This window comes from Amblyomma maculatum, chromosome 1 (genome assembly GCF_055883805.1).
Source record: "Amblyomma maculatum isolate TAMU_Amacu chromosome 1, ASM5588380v1, whole genome shotgun sequence".
Classification (NCBI taxonomy): Eukaryota; Metazoa; Arthropoda; class Arachnida; order Ixodida; family Ixodidae; genus Amblyomma; species Amblyomma maculatum.
Genome location: NC_139344.1, coordinates 343,706,110 through 343,722,136, shown reverse-complemented (window position 1 = coordinate 343,722,136; position 16,027 = coordinate 343,706,110).

Here is a 16,027-nt window from a genome sequence, read left to right as displayed (position 1 = left end):
ACATGCCTTCAAAAAACAGAAACAAAGTGGGGGGGGGGGGGGGGGTAGAAGCAGAGGAAATAAAGTGAGGAGTTCGCCATGAGGAACGTAGACACTCGCGGTGATTTTGAAAGCGGGTGCTCGATCAGCAATCGCGGTAAGTGATTGCGGACGGCATACATCGATATACGTATCCGCAAGACGGCTGCTCTGATCTCTCCTGGGGTTTTATTACCGCCCATGTCGGTAAGTGACGAGCCCCCGGCGTTTTTCTTTTTAGGACCCCATCTGCGGTCCGGCCTCTAAGGCTATAAAGTAGGCCGATCCTTGCGCAACGCAGGTTCACTCACTCGGCACACGCAATCTTTTTGGTCTCCACAAGAGGTCAAGTTTTCCCGATTGGTCTTTCTTCTTATTTTCTTCTTATTATTTAATGACAGAAAAAAAAGAGGTGGAGGGGGAAGTTGCGTGATGTTACTTTGCGCATAGAAAGGAAGCTATTTTTCTCAAGCTTCTCCAAAAGTGAGGAAGGGAGGAGAGAGGATGTAATATTGCTAGGAACACTTCGAATAGCCCGCTTTAAACAAATGGTTCCCCATTCCGTGGAGCGCTTAATTGGTTACAGTAAATCACACCACAAGGCGGCCACCAAGGTCTGGCCTTGTCTTCACCTTCCTTTTCTTTTTTTTTTTTTTTTTTTTACACACAACTTATAACTTATTGTTATACGCAAGCTGTTGTTTGCTGAAACAAGTATAAAATGACAAAAACGGTCAAATATGGTTGAGATTTCTGGCTTGTGTGTAGAAAAGCGAAAAGCTCGCATGAAAGGAAAACACGAGAAAAAAAAAAATTGGATATTATATTTCTCCTTTTCAGCATACACACCCATAAACAAGCGCACGCGAGGAGTGATTGTGAAAACAAAGTTTGGGCAGAATCGCAGTGATACGTAACCGGCACCCTGCACCTGACCCTCGTCAGTGCCGTAAACATGTCGAAATGTTATAAAACACAAATAGTAACCAAAGAAAAAGAAAAGAATGTGACTTCTGTAGGGGGAGCAATGGAGAACGATGGTGTGTAACGGGTCCGGCCAACCGGCTGTCATCAAGGCTTCAACCATCATCACCGCAGATGCCCCTACACTGCTCGCGCGGGCTGGCGACTGGGGGAGCACGCTTCGTTGAACACCCCTAGTCCGCACAACGCATGGGCTAATAAACGTGCGAACTGAGACGACAGAGCTGGTTTTTCAGTCCGGGATGAAAGCCGCGAGTTAGTGTTGCAGTTTAGGGGACGCGTTGGCTCGACAGACGGCGCGCGAGTGCGTTGAATCTGCGGAGGTGTAAAATCGCAGTTACGGTTTCTCGCGTAAAACAAGGAACATGAGGAAAGAAGAAAACCCTAAAGCCAATAGGAAACGCCCTTCGTGAGAGTCGCAAAAACAGCGTTAGCTTGTATTGAATATACGTGAAGTTTGGGATACAGATGTAAATAACGGGCACGGTGCCTTAAAATAATAATAATAATTGGTTCACAGGAAAGGAAAGGCGCAGTATCTGTCACACTTGTTTCTGTGGTCACCTGAACCGCGCCTTAAGGGAAGAGAAGAAGGTGGAAGTTAAAGTGGAAAGAGAGAAAGAGGAGCCGTAGTGGAGGGCTGCGGAGTAATTTCAACCACCTGGGGATCTTTAACGTGCGCTGACATCTCACAGCACACAGACGCCTCTTTGTTTGGCCTCTACCGAAACGCAGCCGCCGCAGTCGAGTTCGAACCCGGGTACTCCGGCACGGTAGTCGGGCGTCTTACTATTGCACCACCCCTCCTTTTTTTTTTTCTTTATTGCATGAATTGGTACGAATACATCAGTAAAAGATCGTGGTTGCCATGCCCCTTGGCTGACAACCGTGTCTAATGGACTTTCATTACCACAAGTTCGCCCATCAGCTTCAAGACCTCCTCCGCAGCGTCTTGCTGCTTCAAAATTTCTTTTAGATGGTTTGAGTGCGGCCTTTTACAAGAGCCTTAAAAGTGAGTTATCTATCATACTCTATAGGCTTTTCAAGGAGTGCTTTGATGTGGGTTATCTGCCACTGTCGTTTAGCAACGCGCATACGGTCTTGGTTCCCAAGACTGATGAGCCAGCCATGCTTTTAAAAGTTACAAGCTATAGACCGATAAAGTTAAGAAATGTTGATTATAAAATTCTGATGAAGGTGTTAGCTAAGAGATTACAATACATTATAAAAGATATTGTTGGACCTCATCAAACATGTGGAATAAAGACCAGAAGCATATTTAATAATATTCATGTAGCGCGTAGTGTGTTCGAGTGCTGCGATGCTCTAAACAGGAGAGTGGCCATGGTTCAAGTTGATTTTGAAAAAGCATTTGATCGTGTGTCTCATGAAATATTGTACTGTTTGTTGGAACATACTGGTGTTGGTGCCGTTGTATTGAAAGGAGTTAAAATGGCTTATGCATGTTGTTCTACACGCCTTATGATTAACAAAGTGTTATCTGAAAGAATTGATGTAAGAGCATCTGTGCGGCAGGGATGTCCACTGTCTCCTCTCCTCTTTGCTATATATTTGGAACCATTGTGTAGAATGGTAACTGCTAACGAATACATCCGTGGTTTTAAGCTGGGAGTATGTGAAGTGAAAATATTGGCATACGCTGATGATGTGGCGCTTTTTTGTGAGGACCGCGAAAGCGTTGCGGAAGCTTTGAAGGTAACACAAAGGTATTGCAGGCAGACTGGTAGTGCTGTTAATTTAAATAAAAGTCTCGGAGTCTGGCTCGGGGAATGGGAAGAGGAACCGGAAATTTTCTGTGGAGTAAGATGGGGCTACAAAGCCCGGAGTTTATTTGGGAGTCCCATTGGACAAATACGGGGAAAATACGAATTACTGGAATGAAAAAGCGGAAGAAATACGGGAAAGGACGAAAGGATGGATGGGACGTAACCTCTCTATTTTCGCCCGTGCGACTGTATGCAATACCTTTTTGGTGGCAAGAATAATGTATTTACTTCAAGTATTGTATTGTTCTCGAATCAATATACAAAGGTTCCATTGTGTATCGGCGGTCTTCATTTGGTCGTCCAACTAGGAACGAATTAGCAGAGATAATCTCTTTCGGCGAGTTAAAGACGGAGGGTTGTCTCTAATGCATCTATATGTGCGGCAGATGGTTTTAAGGTTTTGTTTCCTACGTGACCAAAAAGATGCATTCCTGAGAACCTTTATGCAAATCATGCTATCCAGTGCAATTCCAGAGTTTGTTTAGTCTCTTCATGCTCTGCTCGGGGGTACACTGTGTCACGCTTCCTGCGAGAAGTGGTGTCGTCGTTCAGGTTTTTGCGCGTGCGGTACTCTGTAGTATTTAGCGATGGTACCACCTTAGCGGCTGTACAAGGATCTTATTTCACAATTGTTCCCAGCTCCATTGTACAGAACCTTATACTGTAAAGGCCCAGGGAAAGACGTGCTCAAACGAGTTAAAAACGTGACTGTTGCACCCGGCGTAAAAACATTCTTTTTTAAATTGCATACAGAAACCCTCCCAGTCAAAACATGGATGGAAGAAAAGGGCCTTTTTGTACCTTGGGACTCAAACTGTCTACTGTGTAGGAAACCTGAAACAGTTGAGCACGTGTTCCTGGATTGTTGGGATGCGGTGTTTTACTGGGATGTTTTACAAAGGACACTTAAAAAAGACCTGCCATTGACGCCACGTGGAATTCGGTACTTGACAACTGTTAATGATGATTTTCAGTATGACCTCATCATGCTATTGGGACTTCACAGTATTTGGAGGAGTAGGATGGCTTATAGACACTGTGATGTCGATGCACGATCTGTATGTGATTATTTTGTTGAACAAGTGTATATACTGCACCACATTTCCGGGGCGGGCACGGTGCCTTAATATCGCGTTTTCTATGCATTAAAAGGGTAACAAGAAAGCGTTCGCAGCATCACAAGAACAGGAAAAATTTTAATGCTAGAATACTGACGAGAAAACAATAATTAAAATTACAGCATTATATGAAGGGTTTGTGAGAGTGCACGCGTACTTCAAGCTCCCCAAAAATTCACAGCAAACATGCCATCAGGTAACGTTTGAGAGAAAACTCTCTAGGATGTTCCTGTGCAAACTGAAGCTCATAGCTTTGTTACCAGCCATTGATTCGAGACCACACTGGCGGAAGTAGATGTCGAACTCACATGTCCTCGCATGTGGAAGCTATAGAATAAGGTCATCATTCGCAGAAAGACAGCACCTACGCAAATAAATCACCGTTCGCGTTATCCTATAGAAACTTTTGTCTCCGGCGGTACGCTCTTATATGGCTCCTCTTTCAGTTAACGCTATGCTAACTTTTAAGCCATTACTTCGTTTCCTTCGACTCTTTTTCGACCCAAAACGTGCTTCATATGCGCTGCTTTCAGGAACCAGGCAAATGAATAGCAACATAGGAGCTTCAAGACGGCATGCTACCGCGGCGCTGTCTGTTGCTTTAGCCGCATGCGTAATGCATGCGAGAGAAAATTTGTGCTTTCACAGGACCGCCATGTTGCATGCATTCGCGCTCGCTACAGTTGACTTACATAGTGCCACTCTCTGAATAATAGGCCGTTTTTTTTTTTTTTTTTTTTTTTTTTTTTTTTTTTTTTTTTTTTTTTTTTTTATCAATGGTGGGCGGTATTTCACAAAAATGTGGTAGACTACAACCATATGCTAATGCGTATGTGCCCTTCAAACATACGTAAAAACATTAAAAATTCTAACGCAGTTAATTTCATTTTCTCCTACCAAGGACGAATAAGCGTTTCGCAGCTCTGCTAGCGAATCGAATATGAATATTGCAACTTATCGCTGCCGATTTGAATACGAATCGAAAACCGCAACGAAACTGAATCGAATAGGAGTCGAATATTTGTACTAATATTCACTACTTATTCGAATATTCATATAAAACGAGCTATAGTAGGAAACATTGAAATGTCAGCAGCGGCGCTGCGTTTGTGTTCTACAAATTAAGACATTAAGGTTGTACACCTGATGAGAGACGTGGCGATAATTTCCACTAATGGTCCGCAACACGAATTCATGTTAACGCTTTTGAGCATGCAGTCATACTTGAAGATAAAATGGCCTTTTTTCATGTACGACGGAAGGGAACGAAACCAGAGCCACACAGTAGTACATGAGACGGAAAAATGCTACAAACGGAGAGGAAGAGGAAAATAATATTTGCTCCGCGGCGTTCGTAGCTACGAACCAGGGCAGAGTTTGAGGAACTTGCTTTCCCCCCCGTGTCGTTGAGCCATTGTGGAAAAACGTCAGCATTATGCATGCCACCATACGCGTGGGCCACGTAGAGTTTCTCAACTGTTCACCCGCGTAAACTAATCACTGCAGGTTTGTACGTGACGTTGCGACCTGGAACCTATGTCACGAACAGTCGAGAAAGAAAAGCACTGCGACGTGCCTTGTTCGAACTTGCGTCAATGACTTAAAAATTCTAGGAAATGCGCAGCGCGTATACTAATTGTTTCTAGTGGTTTTGAACGCGAACTATTTTGAGCATTCGAATCATCGAATAGGAGGACATTCAATAAAACGGAAAGTCGAGATATTTAGTGCCTATCTTTCGTAGAAGGCGAGACAAGGGCCCTGGAGGACTGACAGTCAGTGGTCGCCTCGTCTTTTTGCTTGTCTAGTGAGTTTTGCCTCTGTTTCTACGAAAAGGAGGATATTGACTCTGTGCTTTCAATTTCTGAACAGTGACACATCGCTATCAGAAACATTTTCCATTTATAGTCATTTAAATGAATAGTATGTCAGCCCTTTCTACCTAAAGCACGCTGCTAATTCATTGCGTCATCGTGATGATGCAGCTCGCAGGCTTAGAACTTAGGGCCGAATTCTTAGACAAGCGGAGCAGCGCATACTGCAGAAATTTAGTTGTCTAAAGCACGCTGACCTTCAGCGCACATGTAACTGGGGCTGTTGGCGCATAACTGTGATGGGATGAACAGAACCCTGAAAGACAAGCCCACAGCCCTACGGTAAACCCTTAAATTGTTAACTCAGCGTTGTGTCGCGTTATTTCTGCGCGTGTCAGGCTTGGCCGGTCCCTTCAAATTTATTATTATTATTTTTTTTTGCGGACCCTTTTAGAGCGACAGCCGACATTTCAGTGACACAGCGAACGTGTTAATTGAAGCTGGAATAGACACTGCTTGTTTAAAATGTTGATAACACGTACGCACACTATTATTTCGCATCCTGTGCAGAAAACTATTTTTGTTTAGGATGCTATAAAAAGAATCTGAAGTCTGCCGTCTGGTAGACGGCCCACGTTGATTGATCAAGAAAGCATGCGAAGTTCGTGAGCTGTTTTCTGGATGGATATGTCGTTTTTGAACGCAGTCGTTAACGCACACCTTCGTGCAGTCATAAAGAGCTACACAATTGCTTCCTTTGCATCCGCGCATGTATTGTCCGTTGTGAAAAGATAGTTGGGCCATTCTGTGTGTTAGCACTTAGTATAGGAAGCGCCGCAAGAACGCTTCCACAGTGGCGTTAAAAACATGACTTCTATTCTTTAACAATTCAACGAATCGGGCTGATCGTCAAGGATACTGTCGATCATGGGCAAATGTTTCACATGAGGTGAACTTGCTTAATTAGATATCACCATTTTGCTCCATAAGGCGCCGCCTTCTTGTTCTCTTAAAACAAAAAGCCTCTTTTACTCCAACAAAGCGAGAATAAAGCAGCGTGTCTGCATAAAATTTAAATTAAAATTTTTTTTTTAAGTGTGCGTTGGGTACTGCAGACACAACCACGAGATGTGAAAACACTGCTCGATCATCGTGCATCCATATCAGTTAGTGCCAATGGCTGAAATATGCAGTCAGGAGCGAAGAGCTTTGGCCTGACCGCCACCTTCTTTTTATGACGCAGTGTTTGTAAGTACCCGTTTTACTTTCACATTCTCATCCTGTAGTATATGAGACTCTGTGCTGTAAACTCGAGAGAGAGGAAACGCTCTACTAATTTTGCAAACGGAACTTTATTTATTTATTTATTTATTTATTTATTTATTTATTTATTTATTTATTTATTTATTTATTTATTTATTTATTTATTTATTTATTTACTTATTTATTTATTTATTTATTTATTTATTTATTTATTTATTTATTTATTTATTTATTTATTTATTTATTTATTTATTTATTTATTTATTTATTTATTTATTTATTATTATTTCAAGGCGAAAGCCTTTCTAGGCTCATGGAACGAAATCCCGTGCACGAGATTTGTGCGTGAGATCTGTGCGCGAGATTTGTTATATTCCGCGAGATTTAGCGGCATGTGTTCTTGTCTAGCGTTCCTGCCATCTGAAATCCCACCCTTGAACACGTGCCAAGGAACGCCACGCGACAGGAGCGATGGTGTACCTACCGTGAGAGCTTGGCAGAGAGTGTGTGACAGATAGTACGCCTTTCCTTTCCTGTAAACCAACTATAATTATATGTAGCGCTGCAACGAACACCGATAAGAGGCAAACGATGAGAGGCAAATGATAGGAGAGGAAGGGTAGGCTATCGCCATTCTCCTCTTAAGAGATATCTAAGCGACCCTCGGATTTTTGTTGTCAGGCTAGATAGATGAATACAGGTGCGCCTCATTACCAAATTTTATTAAATGCTATCTTAACTGTGCCAAGAAGTGAAACTGATTATTTCACCATTACCATAGAAAAATCTGCCTTAATAATATTGCATCCTATTTTTTCACTTCTCCAGCTCAACGAGATGTAGGAAACGAAGTCTGGAAATTGTGGACAAAAAGCACATCGAATTTTGTAGTGAAAACTACATTGGCCACGAACAAGGAGTTTCGCGGTACAGTGGCTCGCGGTGCGGGAGGCACAGTACCGTTGCCTATCAACCGCTGCAGCTGGCGGACGCCGCGCGCTCGCCGCGCCATCTGGCAATCAAAAAGCAACCAGAACAAGATGACTCGTCTTTAAAGCAACAACAACATAGCTAGACTTAGTGAGTAGCACATCCTAATTCCGCTTCTCTAACGTGAAGATGATCGCAGGGATGAGGATAGGCTAGTCAGCGGCGCATTTCGTGCGAGCGTGTACTCAGCATTGGGTAGGATTGGATTGAACTAGATTAGATTGGACTTGATTGGACTAAACTAGTTTGGATTGAATTGGACAGGACTGGTTGGATTGTATTTCAATAGAATGAACTGTACTCGATTGCACTGCATTTGATTAGATTGGATTGGTTTGGATTGAATTAGATTAGATTAGACTGGATTTGATTGGATTAGACTAGATTGGATGGGATTAGATTGGATTGGAGAGGAGAGGAGCAGGCAGCCCAGACCCAGGCACACATGCTTTTGCTACGTATATCCTGGCATATCTGAGCTAAGCCACAGCCAATATTTTTAGATAATTACCCCATCTTACTATACTAACACTGCCAACCAGAGAAAAGCAAGCATTGCCTAATTTTTTGCATCCACTGGAGCTGTGTACTGACATATAACGCACCAAATATTCTAACAAAAAGCGCAGCTTCATGGCACCAGCCAACAATGGGCGTCGAGCGAGTTTTTTGTGCGCAGCACCCTTCCTTAGTAACACACAGCTTTGAAGGCACCAAATCGGACGCCGTACATGCCACTCGCTTACATTTTATCATTTCAATAAAGATAACAGGGAAGCAGCCTGACGTCAGCCACTTTACACTCGAAAGCGGAGAGCAGCGGCCACCGACGGCGACCGCCGCGCCGCCACTCGGTCCTTACGCCTACTCCGTTTGCCGGCGTGGCGGCACGGTTACTGTTGGTAAAGACAGTACTTATATCAGTCCGCAAGGCGAGCCGCTGATGAACTTTGTCACGCCTTACCCTTAAATGAAGTCCTTAAATGTCACTCCCTAATTTTCACCCTCTCCTCTTTTTTGCAGATGAAGAAAAGAGCACAGTGAACTCTTGTCTCCTTCCCCCACTTTACGTATTTGCTCACTAGCTCAGTCTTCAAATTTAGTTAGTGTTCGAAAAGTTTCAAATGTCTGTATTTGTTAAACGCAGTCCTTTTTCACTTCAGATGGTATTCGTTTCGTGTGCGCCAAGCACTGTGCTGACTTCCACGTCCAGTATCTTTTTTGCTTCATTGCACTTATCTTGACACGTTTGCTAACTCTAAAAAAAAAAAAAAAAAAAAAAATAGCTGGTTTGTTCGCAAACTGTTTTTCAGTTACAGGACTGTGCGATCAGTACTTACCAGTGTGCGGCATCAGTGTCGCCACCTGCGGAAAACAGAAAGCACACAAATGAGAAAATATGTTTCCGCGCCATGCTGGCAAGAGATTTTTACTGAATGCTGCTAGCTATCAGATATAAAGCAAAAAGTGGTTATTATTAAGGCAACAGAATAAATTAAACCATGTGACAGAGAACACAAAGGTTCAGAGGGATATCAGATGGGGAAACGAAAGTAGAAAACATGCTGATGTCCTTTCTTCTATGCACTGGTCTTTTATCCCGTGTATATTTCGTTTTCTACCTTGGCAGTCGAGCCTGTTCTCTACAAAGGAGAGTATATTATCTGAAGCATATGCAGCCCAACGATTAAACATGAGACCAAACGTAATCTGCTCGGTGCGTCTTGAATTTGACGCAAAACATGTGGGAGCAGCTCTCAGAGGCGCATTACGCTCTAGCACTAAGTGGTCGGCCGGAATTTCAGCTTTTTCTGCATGCGGTTCAATTATGTTTTTAATTTTTTTTTGCATTTTGATATGGAAATTTTTTATAACATTCAGCTTATTCTGGTGGTAAAAGTAAATACATATTTGAAAACAAGAAAAATATGATCAAGAAATGTTTTCGAGCGCGCATAAAAACATTTTAAAAGCTCCACCTATATTGAAGTCTAGTGTCTCGCAATGGGTAACAGTGATAGAGGTCTTGTAAAGGACGGATAACTTGTGACAAAAATCAAGTACACGCCGATAAACAGAAGCGTTAAAGGAGAGACATAGGCTGTCGTCACTGATACGCATTAATAAACATAAAGATGGCATTAAAAGCAAAATTTTCAAAGTTTCCACGTGAACTGCGGTAGCTACCATAACGTTCTGATAAAAATATGTGGAGTGTAAGAGAGTAAAGTGCTTCTCACATATGATTCCGGCTTCCGAAAGAAACCTGGAGGAAAGGCTTGATCTTCACAACGTAAAAAAGTCTTCTTGTAATGGACGTGGTCTGTTCTTGAAAGACGTTAAGGAGGTCTGGGGCCGTTCAGATGCTCTCTGTTCTTTCCTATCGACTCGCCTTCACATTGTTTTCTAACGGCTAAAAAAAAAATATATATATATATATATATATATATATATATATATATATATATATATATATATATATATATATATATATATATATATATATTGTTACGGACGAAGGAGGAAGAAGAGGGCAGTGGCGTGGGCAGGAGCGCGCGCGCTATGCCCCCCGCACACAGATTCTTTAAACGTCATCTCACGACCATCGAGCATCTTCTCTCTGTCCTCTCTTCTCCTGTTGTCATCGCTTGCCGCCACGTAACAATATACATACGCCACTCTGCCCTGTTAAAACAAGTTCTGAACAACTTGCATTGCCTGGCATTAGCACTTATATTTGTAATTTCGTTCATATTATGACAAACAATTCCGATCGCTGTACAGCGCGCTATGGCGTTACTAGTAATTACTTTCCTTGCTATATCGCACTTTTTAAAGCACCAGAGTGACTGCTAATGCATCTAAATGAAACCTTGCGTTTGGCGTACGGCGGCCTCGGTTGCCTATGTGCCACTGACCCCAACATAATCGCAGCTAATGCTGCTACAATCTCTTTTTTGGTTGTTGTTGTGGTTGGTTGGTTGGTTGGTTGGTTGGTTTCATCCCAAATACCTGGTATACAAAGCTGTAAAGCAATGGACTTCGTTGACCCATGAGCAATAACCGTTCGGCTGCAATGCAGCCTGAACTTTCCTCGATGACTCTTCGTCTTTCAGGCACAGAGACGAGGCGGCGCAGCACTGGGCTATTAAGGCTGTTCTAGTAGATCACGTTAATTGAATGAGAGCGTTTCAAGGGCCGAGGCCTGCTTTGTGGCTCACTGCGCAAGGGTGCAGTTGCTTCTCTATGAGAGACTCAAAACCGTAGTATCAGCCGAGCTCGTGAACGTGAAAAGCGTCGGCAACGGCAAATTCGAGGGCGTACAGAATCGAAGGCTTCAGCGGGCAAAATCAACATCGTCGCCAGATGAACGATGTGTACGATCGTGAGTGCCGAAAGTGCAAGAGAAAAGGACCCAGACTACACTCCCTCCACCCCCCTCCTCCTAGCTATGACCAGTCTATCAATAAAACAATCGCTTGCTGCAACGTGTGCTAATGGATGAACACTGGGCTCGTTAAGACAATCAACATTCAGAATGCAGCCTTGAGTAGAGTTTTTCTCAGATTTGCTCATGTTTGATAGTACCTTAACTAATGGAATCTTTTTTCGGCTGTGTTTGGCGCAGTTCGCGCTCCAAATTAGTCATGAGTTCGGTTTTTTTGTACAATTATACATATGTAAATGAGTACGCCCGAAAAGATAACTGGTCTTAGTGACAGTTTGTGGTTAAATCAAGACATAAGTTGATTGGTTTTGCCTCACTGCAGGGCTGAAATATTATAACACACTTCCGGCGCATAATATTTATATGAACTGTGTAAATTTTGGGCGCATCAAGCTAAACTGCTTACGAATGGGAAAATCGACAGTACTGTGCGTTCTTGGTGTTTGATATATAGTGGTAAATAAATAAAGCAATATTTAACTTTTGTGAATTCAAAATACCCAGTAAATAAACAGCTATTTACGTTTCCTGATTATGTTGCGATGCAACAATACCCTCTTCCTCCGGCAGTAGCTCTTGGCGGTGTGACTGTTTGTATTAAGTTTCTTTTTGTCGTTTCTATCCTGCCTCGTGTGCTTCCCATGACATTGTTTTGTTTACCATCTGGTCTAGGCTATTTTAAAATTGATAACATTGTCACGTGACATGCTGTGCGGTTAAATGCATTGCTGCGTATTGTTATAAGCAATGAGTAGACTGTGACTGTGAGTTGCACACATTGTTACCAAGAAACAGCAGCAGCAGCAGCAGCAGCAGCAGCAGCATCTTCAATGCAGTTCAAAGAAGCGCAGTTCGCAGCTTTGCAAGTTTTGTAGAGATATTTATTCGGAAGATATTTGAATTTTAGCTTCACTGGCACACCCGAGATCAACCACAGAAATTGCCAAGGACATTCTGCGTGCGACTTAAAAGCCATTCTATCTCTGTTATCTATATCAACCCTGGGGTTAAGCTCGACAGTGGCTCGGTGACTGTGAGACTTTATGTACAACTTGCCGAGCTAAACACCATCAGCTCAGCTCAATACTTAATTAGGCTTGATGTTAACTTCGTTATTAGCTTGTCAAGTTAAGTCAAAGAATCGAGAACGTATTGGCACGGGTATGGTTCATTCCAAAAAGACGACACCTGTAGCACTAATCTTTGTTTTCATGATGTATTGGTCTAAGATGAGCATGGTGTGGCTCATGTAACGGCCAAGTTTTTCTGCTCACGTCAGTTCAATTCGACATATTTGGATAGACTTTGTGCGCCGTCGGTGGGGAAGAGGAATCGTGATGGCCAACGGGACGTTTGATCAGTTGCTGCAATGATTTAGAAACACACTACCCGATCATCAACAGCTTTCTGTTAAACAGACCTCAAAGTGTCAAGAGCTGACTGGCGAAATGAGCTTGCGATCGAAATGCTTAAGGTATAACCGCAGAAGGATATTATTGAAATTCAGTTCTTATTTCTCAATAATAAAAAAAGTATTATCCTCGCCAGATGCCCGAAATGGAGAGAGCAGTTCTTCCATGAGTTTGCTGAGCGAACAAATTGCGGCCTAATGTGATGGGATATGCTCGTTTGCTGTTAAGCAAAATGCGCGAGTTTGATTTCTCTTGAAGTTCGCGCACTATGTTTTATAACGCAACGAAACTAATTTTAAAAATGAAATACCCCACCTTTTCGTTCACTACTGTATACCTTGCTCAATTGGAAGAATATTTTTCAAATAAATTACCAGCTGAAGATCGAGATTGCCTTCGATGTGATGGTATTCCGCTTTCTCACCAGCTTATCATTACAGAGAACCCATGCAACTTAATCTGAAAAAGATTTGTCACGGGCAAGCAGCCCAGCCCCACTGCATATTATTTGCCGGTTGGCAGCCACATTTTTATCGCTGGTCATAAAAAAAGTGGATTCCTGGATTCCAAGGGAAGGAAAGCGTAGCAGGGGGCGGCAGAAAGTTAGGTGGGCGGATGAGATTAAGAAGTTCGCAGGGGTCAAGTGGATGCAGCTAGCACAGAACCGGGTTAAGTGGAGAGATATGGGAGAGGCCTTCGCCCTGCAGTGGGTATAATCAGGCTGATGATGATGATGATGATGATGATAAAAAAAGTTGTATTGTTTTTTTGTTTTTGTTTTCTCATAAGCTGAAGCTGGGGATATATGACTGCTGTTGCTTGCGTTGTTTTTTTATGGGAGCTATGATTTCAAACACTGCGTGTTACCTTTGCCAGAAGTTTCATTTCAGTGCGTCAGTACAGCACTTCGTAAATAGACACTCGACATTTTTCAGCTTTTCTAGTTTATGCGAAACAAATCTAGTTTTTTGGGAAACCTTGAGGTATTGTAAGATACTTTTATGAACATGTTGATAGGAATGTTCTAACTTTGCGATACTGAGCAAACCTTTGCTTCCGCGGTGTTTGTCCTGCGCTCACAACGAATGCTGGTGATTTTTTTTTTTTTTTCATATTTAGTTATTGACTGCATTACATTCCTCGGGTGTCCAGACTCCGACATACCTAATAGTTTTATAAGATTCCAAGTATAACTTTTTTTCTTTTTGTAAAAAAAAAAAAAAACAGCAGGAAATCGAAGCCAGAACTGATTTCATGGCCAGAAAAGACGTTCCTGTTGGGGAATCGGTGAATTCACATTGAGTATTGTAAAAAGCACTCGTATGCCCGTTGGATGGTGGAAATAAAGGCTGGAAACCACGACTAAGTACATAAAATGGCTGAAATAGCCTAATACAGGTCTCCAAATTACTTTATCACGCGTGGAGCGAGCAGTAACGTGGGTATAATGTTAGTGACGTCACGAACGCACTATTGCCGGCAGACATCGTCTGAACTGAGCCCACCACAAAAACAGCGCGTTTTAGAAATTGAGCTGCGCACGAATGAATTTTCGCACATCGCCCAAATTTCATGGTGGAGAGGAAGACCTACATAAACATGTTTACCAGAATATGCCAATTATTAAACACCTTCGGAATTGAAAGGCCTGGTATGAACGAAAATTCGGTCTTACCGGCGTGGTGAGCGAAACTTCACGAGCATACCTCCGCTGAGTGGTTGATGGCCATGGTGACATGACTGGGCGCTGTTTGGCCCCAGACGGGATTCATTAACGTTCTCACGTTATACCCTTAAGGCTAGAGCTTAGGCCTAAGTGTCCCTCAAATATTTAATGGATACAGAAAACCTGCTCTGTCCAGGGAGAGCGAGCAAAATCGAACATACAGCGCCACCTTGTTTTAAAATGAGAAAACATATAGTAGGAAGGATGCGCCGATCACCGGATTGTAAGCTTTCTCTTTCATGCATAGAGTTTCTATATCGACTTTATTGTTCTGAAGAAGTTCAATTTATAAAGATTAGCTTAAAAGTACAGCCTGACCGCCGCAACTGCCTGCCAACTTGGCTACGAGCCGTGCTGTCGCTTGAATTACGGTAGCCGGAAGTCCCTAGGTTTGTAACAACAACTGTTCTCTTAAGTTCTATTCTTCTTATTCTTTTTTTTTTTATTTTTGCTGCGGGACACTTGAGAAGGATTGCGGGTCTGCGCAGCAAATTGCGTGCACGAGTTTGAGCAAATATGATTTAGTAGCAGCAGGCATCGCTAGTGAGGGCGAAATATTACACCAAACTAAGCGCTCTTCCTGCGATTTCAACATTCAGATTCCGCGTGGCACACCTGCTAGGCACATTAACCATGTGCAATGCGTATATACTGCAGTTCTGAAGATCTATAATGACTCAAGTATCTTCACGAGAAAGTATTTTCCCCCTGGAATCGTACTTCATGTCTCGCAATATATAATGCACTCTTTGCGAGGGCGGTACAATAGAACACACCTGCAGCGAAATAAAGGTATGTCGTTACGTTTCAACACTTGCCGGTTTACGATCGCACACGACTAGCATCCCGTGAGTTTATTTTTCAAATCAGATAACCCAAAGATCCACAATGAATCAAGCATTGAAAAGCTAGCTTTGTTGGCATTTTAGGCAATTAAGTTGTCGCAGTCGTCCTGTTGATAAATGATGGACAGAAGTTGTCGATGGTTTATACAATGTGAGAGCGCGAGAAAGTTACCCCACCTTAATCTCCCTCGCTTCAGCACACGCACTTCATCTGTAAGAGCTTAAAATCAACTGAACCGATGGTTTGTGTTTCAGTCGGTGCCGATCGTGGAGGAAGCAAAAACGACAGACGAGGTCGTGACGTCAAATTTTTGAAGCCAGAAGTGAGCCTCCTCGATATTGAAGTTGGCTACCTCGGTCACGTCCCAGTGCCATTGCGCATGCGCCTTGTGGCGCTTAAAGACAAGTGCGGGCAGACGATAGTTCTTGCGCGTCTTGACGCTCGGCGAATTCGCCGCGAAGACCAAGGAAGAGCAGACTACCTTGCATTGCGTCTGGCCACCAGCAGCTGACAGACGCGACGAATTTACATAATCAGGAATTAAGTATAGGTTTGCCAGACTGCGTACCGGCTGCGCACGCAACGAAAAAAGCCGTGCATCCCTAAACGTAAGCTTATTCA